This window comes from Symsagittifera roscoffensis, chromosome 2, assembly GCF_963678635.1.
Source record: "Symsagittifera roscoffensis chromosome 2, txSymRosc1.1, whole genome shotgun sequence".
NCBI classification, from domain to species: domain Eukaryota; kingdom Metazoa; phylum Xenacoelomorpha; order Acoela; family Convolutidae; genus Symsagittifera; species Symsagittifera roscoffensis.
In genome coordinates, this window is record NC_087063.1 from 15,540,288 (window position 1) to 15,550,713 (window position 10,426).

Here is a 10,426-nt window from a genome sequence, read left to right on the forward strand (position 1 = left end):
TTTCAAGTATCTAAATTTCCGATCTATACTCTAATCAAATCCCGACCTTCTAGCTATCCGGGGAACCTTCTAGCTATTCGTTTATTAAGATATATCCTTTTCAGCTTCAGTTTTCATTAGATAACCTCTATCCCGATTATTAGTAAGGTGACCAATTCTCAATCCCAAGAAATTGGGTTGTAGTAGACGCCACTTTCCGATTTTAATCCCAGGGTTTTCTGTGCAATAATAGTCCTAAACGCCCAAAGGTCATTTAAAGATCACTCAGGGGTCATCCGCGGTCAATCTTCCATATACAGGTTTAAAAACCTATAGGGGTTCTTCATACCAAGTATCATCCATATCCCGTTAATACTTCCCAAGTTATCCCATTTATCATGTCCATTATCACTTTGCCCGGGGAAAGGCTATTAACACCGGAAGGAGTCGCCGAAGATGTTTTACTCACCAGGGTTCTTTTTTTGAGGATGAGTTGAAGTGTTTATTGCAAGCTGTAGTATCTATAAAATCATTGTGTCCCGAATCAGTATTTTGCGCAAATTGCCTATTTCCGGTTTAAGGGGTGTTTTTCTCAGGCGCTACTAACATCCGGTCTAACCGCCGGATTTGGCTCAAATTAGAACACATGATGTATCTGGTTACCATCTATGGTATTTCAAATTTTTGGCTCCTGTGATCAGTGGGGGCCGAGAAACGACTTTCGGAAGTCTGGGTGTCCATGAGGTCTGGGATTCTAAACTTAGGATCCCTCAACTAGGTCTATAACATACTATATTTTGGTTCCATTCCAGCCGCTGGTTGCTGAGTTCTAATTGGGCTATTTGCACTTCGGGGAACCGTTAACACTTGGGGCCGGGAGGTCCGAGGGGTCTGGATTTTTGCGTGCCCGGGTCAAATCATCTCTAGCATCAGTCCTATGAGTTTCATCAAGCTAGCCTCGCTAATTCCCATTTGGGGGGGGTCTGCCGATCTTCCTTCACCTGAGTTTTCCACCATAGAAGGGAATTGCTGCAAGTAGGGTTTTCCGCCATAGAAAGGAAACTTTAGAGAAGGAATTGCTGCAAGTAGGGCAGCTTTAACTTTTCTGATTTCCAGTTTTACAAAAAAAATTATTTAGCGAAGATGTGTTTGGCAGCACACACAAAAAGAAACTGATCGAAACCAAAATATTTAGCTTTTATACATTTTGAATGAAGCTAGCCCTTGAAATCTTTGATGTTAAAAAAGGCCAGTCGTATAAAATATGAGCTTCGCTAAAACGGTTTAATTAACTGGTTTATTGTCAATGAACACTGTACTACCATCACAGGACATAGAAAATGCAAATTGTGATTTAAACAAGCAAATGACAAAACTTTTTGCACGTTTTTGTTGTTTGCTTTTCAACTAATTAAGATACAGGGCTGAAAATTGCTAATCACATGCTAGTGACATATTTGAAAAGAAAATAGCCGGATGAAAAATTGAGAAAAACAACTAATATATCATATTTATTTTCAGAAGTGTCCATGCTGTGGAAACCCTCTCTCAAACAACAATGAAATTAAAAAGCTGATAAGTTGATTTACTGTTTACGTCGTGCCTAAACGACAGACAAAAGACCTGAAAAAAAGTTACTTGGTCCGGCGTCAAAAAAGTATTTTGCGCTTATGATCAAAAAAAGCAAACAAGAGAACTCTTCCTCAAATTTGTCGGAAAAATGATTGACCCAATTTATGGACTGGGTTCTAAGCAGTTAAGTTGTTTTTATTTTTATCCAACCTTATCATACAAGCGCAATAGTTTTGTTAACATTTTCAGTTCATAAAGTCAAATTTTTCAACAAGAGCATTTGTGAAACTACAGGTACTATTAATCACTGGGTTACACATTTAAAACACCTGTCATTTTGCGATAAAGCAAATGACTGATTCCTAAGAAATAACATCAAGCAGACGGAGTCTCGCAAAACCAGCCGCAGAAGCAATATCCCTTGAGCATATCGATGTCCCGGCGTATACCCTTTGGATTAAAGGCGATGTATGTATTATATATCTTAATAAATAGAGACTGTCAACGCAGTTTGCGCGCCAATTCAACCAAAGATGTAGGAAAAGCGGTTGGCATTTTTTTTGAAAAACTGAGACATTGTCACGATGTCAAGTGGGAGATTTACAGAGTTTGTTGCAGATATTTGAATAACTGAGTTCACTTAAATATTTTTCCATGTGCTATCTATTAAATTCTACAAACCATTTGAAAAAATTCATGTGATTTCCAAATGCGTTATGCCAGTGAGAAATACTCTGTAATTATGAGATACTTACTTGTGTCAAATTGTAACCGTATAACTTAATTTTTTGCAAAGGAAAAAACAAAAACTTGAAAAAAAATATTTACTGGTTGAAACCAAAAAACTGCAAGTTTGAGGTCAATTGACCGCAGAATTTTTAACCACTTGGTATATACTGTATTCCACAAGTGAGGGCGTCAGCTGATCCGTTATCAGTATTTTTTTCTTTTGCCTGATTTTAACGGTTCAACTTATTTTTTTGATGATTGCTAAGTGCTATTTAAATATATGATCACAGAGCATATTTAAACTACCCCGGACAAAACTATTAAAATTTGAAAAAAAATCGTGTTTTTCAGTTTGTGTTGAAATTGGGAAAAAAAAGTCAAATGATGAGGACGATATTTCATGAGACTTTTAACAAGATTAAAATGATTTAATTTGTTTTGTTAAGTACGGGCTCAAAATTGTACCCCAAAAGGTATCCTAATTTTTTAATTCATCAAAAATTTTGTCTAAAATGTGTTTCAGTTGCTGAAAAAACTAAAATCAAGTAAAAATTTTTATGTAACCCATCTAATTTTAAGAAATGGATAGTCTTCAAAAACAGACGCAAAACCTTTATTTTTGTTTTTGAAATAAAGAAATAAAATAAATATGCATTTTTTAAAGCAAGAGTGACTTTTTTTGGTTATCAAAAGAAAACAAATTTTCATCAAAGAACAGGGGCAGATTTGGGGGTGGGGGGGTTTGGACGCCGCCTTTCAGGGATTCGACCACCTGCCAACCCGAAAGTCCCTCTTTTGAACCATTTTGAGTCAACCATTTTTACCTAACGGACCCTAAAGTTTTTCAAAAGGCGCCTTTGGCGCCAATATGTGCTAAATTTAAGCGGGGAGCGCGCGCCAAAAAAACGCAATTTTTTGGATTTAAAAAATTCCAAAAAGTGCCTAAAAATGCCTTTTGGCCTGTTTTTTTAAAATTTTGCGGCGCAGAATTCTTGTGGCTAAAACAGGGACTTTTTTTAGTGCTTTGTAAGAGCTCGGAAAGTCAATTTGCTCAACCTAAAAAAAAGTCGACAAAATTCAAAAAAATTTTGAAAATCCGCCCCCCTCGAGAAAATCCTAGGTCCGCGCCTGCCAAAGAAAGTGCAAAGAAATTTTCTTACTCTTTGTTTGTGGTCTACATAAAATACTCATTTTGATATAGGTTTGTTAGTAAATGAATCAGTAGTGGTTGCACATTTTTGATTGACTAAAAAAATCTAATAAGAGATTTTAAGGTAAAAATTTGGGTTCAATAATAATTCTGTTAAAATTCTGGGCTCGTTTTTCCCATTAATTTTGATCTAAACTCAACCCAATTCGAGAAATATGCGTTAGAATTTTTATGTTTAATCTTTTCTGTCCGGATATTTTTAATCAGTAAATGTGGTTGATAAGCGTACTTCTGTTGCCAATTTGATTGAGTTGTCTATTACTCTTTGAACACTCTACCGGTAATAAGGAGGTTTGCTTGGTTCTCTTTGCTGTAATTGTTTGCGCTCCTCTAGTGTCTCAAAATAGAACTAAGATATACTAAGATTGATCGATTATGGATTTCTTTTTGAATAAATTGCTCAAAAATCCGATTTTGTTGATCAGTATTTGATTAGTTTTATGCCATTTTGATGGCGAGCAAATTGAACTCAACCACTTGATTCATTTTCACATAAGACAACCACATTGTACTCATAGATATGATATCGATTCCCGATTACGTGTTTAGGTTAACTGATATAGTTTATATAATTTATGTCTCTCTCCTCTCTCTCTCTCTCTCTCTCTCTCTCTCTATCTCTCTCTCTCTCTCTCTCTCTCTCTCTCTCTCTATCTCTCTCTCTCTCTCACTCTCTCTCTCTCCTCTTTCTCTCTTTCTGTCTCTCGCTACCTGAGTTCGCGGTGACGTTTCCGATCAAATAAATGGCATGTAACAAAAATGAAACAAAAAAAAACTTTGTCTCAACCATGATTATGAACTCGGTTTTTCTCGGTTTTTCCATTCAGATTCAAGAGATTTTGATAAATTTTCCGTAGTAAAACTTTCGAAGGTTGCAATCGTCATGTCTTCTGTCTCAATTCTGTAACTTGAAATCTGCGCGCAACACTAACTTGCACGCAGCCCCTTACCATCCTTACGCTCCACACAAACACACACACACACACACACAAACACACACACACACACACACCTCTTTCCTGCTCATCTGGCCTATTGCTTGTCAGTTCCGATGATGCTAAAGTATGCACAATTTAGTCTAAGGCAAATAAGGGTATTTGGGACTTCCCTCTTGTCGTCCAAGTTAGTTTTAGATCTCAACACATTCAAGATTATAATGCTTCGTTGTCTTATTGCGTGAAAACAAAAAACACGATCTTCAAAAATCAAAGTTTCTCGATATCAGTTAGAACACACAAGGGCTGATCTAGGATTTTCTCGAAGGGAGGGGCAGATTTTCATTTTCTGAATTGATTTTCTGACTCTCCCAAATTCCTATAAAGACCCTATTTTACCAAATTTTCTGCAAAAGTGGCCGAAAAAGGCATTTATAGGAGTTTTTGGAAAACTTAGACCAAAAAATCACGTTTTTTTGGCGCGCTCCTCCGATTCTTTAGAAAAAGATCGCCGCTTTAGAAAAGTTATAGGGTTCGTCAGCCAAAAGTGGAAATCTCTAAATAAGACAAAGGGGGACCCTTTAGGTCGGCATGAGGTCAAAATCCTGAAAAAGTCCGTCCAAACCCCAGCATGCTTCCCCCTAAATCAGCTGGTGAGAACACAGGCGCCTTTCTCAGAGTATATGCTGAAACGCATCGCTCACGGTTGCAAATTCAGTCAGCATTGAAACTTAAGCTTAAGATTTAAAATTAAATTAAATTTAGCTTAAAATTGGGTGATGGTATCGATCATTATGAGGCCAAACTGTGTACTAAATAGGTGAGCAACTTGTTGTCGGAATGTTCCGGGATTTCCAGAGAGAAGTCTTTAAACATGTTTCAAAATGTAAGTGGACCTACAAAATATCGGAGGATTCCGCTTTTAAATATCTGTAAAGAATCATTTGTCGGCATATTTAGTTTGTCGTGTATTCCGCAGCAAGTGACTATAGCTATTTGTTCTGGATTTCGCCACTGTAAGCGGATTCCAAAAAAAAACTGGATGGGGAGTCCGCAAGTGTTGGCGGGTTTTGCAATTTTGTTTTTTATTAAACTAAACCATTTGTTGCATTATGAACAATTAAAAGTTAGAGCTAGAACTATTTTCTAGCAATGCGGAAAATATAAACAAGGTCTTAACCATTGTCAGCAGAACTCACGAACAAATTTAATTTGAATTTTTTCAGAGTGATTTCAAATAGATTATTCAGAGTGATTCAGAGAGATTCAGAGTGATTTCAAATAATCCGTTTTTGTGATGAGAAGGTTGGGTTGAGAGGAGGAATGAGATGAAAGGATTTATAATCAAAGAAATCGGCAGGAATTGAGATCGAAGTGACAGAGGAAAGTTTTGAGGTTGATAAAAAAAGTTGGCAGGAATTGAGATCGAGCGTTTTGATATTTCAACTGGTAGCTTATTTGTTAGCTGTAATTGGGATTGCTCTCGCTGGTGGCCACCTGATAAATGAAAGTTTGAATTCAAAAGGCTACTATATATGCAATTTGAATCCGCTAATTTGCGGATATTATTTTAACAATTGTTTGTGGATTTCTCAAAAAGTTCCAGATTCCGCAAATTCTGATGCAGATACCCCAAATTGGCCCATTTTTGGAGTAGTTTTGAGCGCTACATTGTTTTAGCTCTTTGTTTGAGGAATCCAGAGCAGCAAAGTAAATCGGAGAAAAGTAGCAATGTTGCGGATGCCATAACAGATCTGATATTGACCGGTTGCAAAAATCTCTTCTAAATCACAATTTCACAATTAGACCTCGTAATGATTTTTGCAACCCTAACTACCCTGAAACATCTGGCAAAATCCAAAAAATTACGTCGGTAACACGTTATGTCTAAATCTAAATCTCTTCGTGGTTTTCAAGTTGAATAATAAAGTTTTTTTAGTACGGCTCTGTTCCGTTATTTTTGAAAACTCAATTTTTAGTTGGTTAAACCAGATTGACTGATTGACTTTTTTTACTGATGATAACTCGACATGAGCACAACTAATGTTGAAACAAGTCTCAACTACGCCAGAAATGCTGGCAAAATTTTCAATTAATTTTGTTGGAAACACAATTTGTTCAAATTCCAGTCACCTAGAGAAAATATTCGTGAAAGTTCTTTTTTTTGTTTTTTTTTCCGTTACTTTAACAAAATATGTGAGCACTGTGAGCAAGAAAAAAGCAAACGCAAACTAATTTTGCTAGACAACCTGAGCAGTTAAAAGTACAGATGTAAGTTTTCTTAGTTCAGACAATTTGGATCCAACTGCTTTCGAAAAGAACGAGAAAAAATGTGAAATCTTTTTTGTGCAACTCGAAAACTGCTCAGTGGATTTTAACAGTAGCATGAAGACTGAAACCATTTTTGTCATTAATCGAGTTTGGATATCTATTGAAAAATAACTGGTTTGTTGTTTTCTGCCACTCCGAGACAAAATTAGTGCAAAGCTTAGATTCCCTTAGTTCACAGTAATCACTTTTATTGATAAAGTGCTTAGTCTCAATTTTATTTTATGGTCGATTAGCAAATACTAATGAAAAATTGCTAAATCGTTAATAAAAATAGGGCATTTGGGTATATTATTCTTTTCAAAATAGTTTTAAGAATACCCTTCTCTTTTTGTTGTCTTTTGCATAAACGAAATTGATTTTGTTCAAAAAGATGATTCAAAAATGTTTTGTTACGTGTCTTGTTCTTGCCAAAACTGGCTATTTTGCTCCAACTTGCTAAATCTATTTACTAAAAAAAGTACCTAAACACTTTTGGAATTTTGTCAGATCTCACATTTTTAAAATTTTAGATCAGTGAATCTATCTAAAATGGTTTCTATGTACGTAGAGCTTTCCAATGATTCTATTTAACAGTTCCAGGGAAAAACAAAGCCAAAACAACAAAAATTGTTTTTCAGTTTCTTATATTTAGAACAAAAAGATTCCCTTCGACCTGTAGAGTTTTAAAAAACGTTTCTGAAAAACACTCATTGTTTGGCATTGTCTTTCTTTTGAGCCGCCGTACCTTTAGCTCCGATTGTTTCATTTAAATTTTTTAAAGAAAGTTGCATTGGTAAGAGTATAGATCCAACGATAGGGAGATTGAAACTGCGTTTTTTAAAAAATTCCTTGAGAAAAATAAAGCATTTTTCAAATCTTCTAGAGAAAATCTTTCATAGTTTAAAATTTCAAAAAACGCATCTAGCTCTGAAATCTGCTTTTGGGAGAAAAATTGAAAAAAAACTTCACTTTTCAATCCCTTAAATGAATCAACTCTAACTAGTCCTGAATCAGCACTAATGACTCCTATGAAATTAGAAAATCACGAATTTTATAGCAAATTACCTGCTAGTTTTTCCCTGCATTTCGATTTTTTCAGCTTTGAATCTGAGTTATTTCAGCACTGAAATTTACAATTTGTGCAAATGTTTAGCTCCAAACAATGGATGTTAATCAATGAAAATAAATTTATGCTAAAGCTTAATGTGAACTCAAATCAGGTGGATAATTTGAAAAGTTCGAAAGCTCTCAATTTCAACAACGAAAAATAATTGCACAGTTAAATCAGTGAATCTATCATCTCACTATGAAACTAAAATAAAAATTTTTTCAGTTTTTTTAACAACTATTAGCTTGGATTGAATTGAAATTGCTAATTGCAACGCTACCGGCATTTTATCTATAATTAATAGCAAAAACTTCGAGCAGAAAAAATTAATTAAAAAGAGCAATTGACTTGGTTGGCGGAGTTTTTGCATGCAACAGCCCAATTTTAGACAAAATTTATGCTTCAAGGCTCCCTCGCCAAAATGCTCATAAAAATCCGTTAAGGCATAAAAACAAAAATTGTGGGCGGTTTTTTTCAACTAAGGCCCCACCGCAACCTAATGCAACCTTGTATAAAATATAACAAGCTTTTGCAGAATATAATCCACTATATCCATTATAATATGTTTTCGTGGATTAAAATTGATTATAATTTTAAAAAAATTGTCTGAAAGAGGTCTCAAAGTGCAGTTTTAATTGATTACTAAAACTGATTATAATCGAACGTTATCCATGAAGCTAAGTGCCGGTTTTTGAAGCATCAAAGTTACATTCAAGACTCAATACAAAAGATTTCTCTTTTTAATTGATTCAGTATGTCTGAAGTTTTTGAAACTATTTTTCACGCTAAGTTAATTAAGGTGCCTTGTTATCAAAGCATAATTATGCCAATCAAAGCATAATTAAAGTTAACAAGACTGCTCGTATCAAGGCGAAGCCTTGAATGTTCCGACTGCCTTTTAAGGTTTATGGAGCAGCAGTAATAAGATAAAAAAAGTCAAATGAAATAAAATAAAATGAAATTTTTTTTTTCTAAAATTTGAATTTTTTAAATGAAAATCATCCCCCCACACGCCATTTAAAGTACAAAAAGAGAGATTTCGTTCCTTGTAACAAATCAATTATGGCAAATTAGCTTCGTTCAACCAATTTGGAACGATTTATAAGGCGGAATAAATCTCCGCTTATGCGTTAATAGCGCGAATTATATCGCGCGTTAATTGTCCCAAATTGGTCAAAATGCCCAAAATGGCAATCTTTAAACCCTCATAACTTTACGAAAAATGATCACAGGTGAAATATCTTTTCAAATTTATGCTCAGGACAACAATACCTTTTGAATGATATAAAAAATTCCGTCAAAAATGGCTAGTTAAAAAGTCAAAAGTTGTCTGAAGAAAAAAAACCCACGCCGAGCACAAATATTCCGTTACTTTCGTATCGAAAGTCGGAACAATTATGCTTTGATTGTCAACTGAGATACATTGATTGACAGCACATTGATTGTTGTTTGACAATGACATCTCACAACATAATCGAATGTTTTAATTTTTTGGTTCTACGGACTCTTTACCGTAGTTTTGTCTGGCAGTCCCTATAAAATATATCATTGTTCCGACTTTCGGTACGAAACTAACGGAATATTTGTGCTCGGGGTGGGTTTTTTTTTCTTCAGACAAATTTCGACTTTTTAACTAGCCATTTTTGACGGAAAATTTCATATTACTTAATTACATTTAAATTTTTTATGTTATTACTGCTCCATAAAACCTTAAAGGCGGTCGGAACCTTCAGGGCTTCGCCCTGATACGAGCAGTCTTGTTCATATTTATCAAGTAATTTTTGTACGAAGAGCACAAAAAAGGATTTTTCAAAACGGTTACAAAAACTGAAAGAACTGTATTTTAAACGATAGTTTACGCTCTAAAACAAAAAGACGATGCTTTTAGTTTTTCCTACATCTGTAGTTTCTTTATAACCGGTTCCTTTTTTTATGTTTCCTCAGTCCACCACCTTCGAAAATTATAGCATACCGTTAGATGCCAAACACCACGCTAAACATCGCTCTCATTTTTGTCAATTAATGTCTCTAAAATGTATGTAGCTACTTTGAAAAAAATATGTATGAGCAAATGACAAGACATGAAAAGTTGAGATAGTTCAGAGCTTTTCCACCCTTTTTGAATATTGTCATGTCTGTTTCCAGCAGATTGACTCAAATTGTTGTAAGTTCCGATAACAAACTGCTCTTTCTTTAAATATTCGACCACTTAACTCAAAAACGGCCGTGAAAATTGTTCGGAGTGTCCATTGTTTCCATAGACAATACTTAATTAAAAACCTCGGCCGGGTTTTTCGAAACTTAAAGCCAAATGCAGCTGATTGCCTGTGAATATGCTTTCAGAATGTGCTCGGTTTAGCAGTTAAAACACTGCATCGCTGCTGCTAATTCTCTCAATGCGTTCTTTCCAAGAAACTGGAAACATCCTTGCAGTATCTTGGAATCAAAAACCGGTAGTTTAAGCGTATTCTTTTAGCGACAAAATGCATGCACATTGTTTGGCAAAGAAAGCTTGTTTTCAAAAAAAACCAGCTGAACAAATCGGTCCAAAAGAGGTCCAAACTAAAACGCAAGAATTTTGAT